We start from the raw sequence: 631 nt of genomic DNA on the forward strand, positions 1-631 counted from the left end.
AGAAAATCCATACGAAGTCGAAATGCGACAAATTTTTGCGTGCGTGTCCTGCATGGTCACTGTAGCCCGTGGAAAAAAAATTAGGCACGTTTGGCTTCAGCGAAGCGGAGACGTCCGACCGAGGGTCCCCTCCGGCCATACCGGAACCACCCCCTTCCACAGCAAGTACCTGAGCGGTTTCAAGGAATGCACCCAACTTTTGCCAGCGCGTGTGGGGCCCCACACGGGCACCCCACGGTGAAAATGAACAAAATCCGACAACGAACGCAAGTTGCGTCACATCCGGGCAGTATTAATTTAGGGTTTTTCGGCCCGAAAAATCGTAGAAAATCCATACGGACTCGAAACGAGACAAATTTTTGCGTGCGTGCCCTGCACGATCACTGTGGCCCGTGAACAAAAATTAGGCACGTTTGGCGGATGCGAAGCGGAGACGTGCGACTGAGGGTCCCCTCCGGCCATACCGAAACCACCCCCTTCCACAGCAAGTACCTGAGCGGTTTCTAGGGATGCACCCAAGTTTTGCCAGCACGTGTGGGGCCCCACCTGGGCACCCCATGGCCAAAATGAACATATTCCAACAACAAACGCAAGTTGCGTCATGTCCGGGCAGTATTTTAGGGGTTTTCGG

Source organism: Triticum dicoccoides, chromosome 5A (genome assembly GCF_002162155.2).
Source record: "Triticum dicoccoides isolate Atlit2015 ecotype Zavitan chromosome 5A, WEW_v2.0, whole genome shotgun sequence".
Lineage (NCBI taxonomy): Eukaryota > Viridiplantae > Streptophyta > Magnoliopsida > Poales > Poaceae > Triticum > Triticum dicoccoides.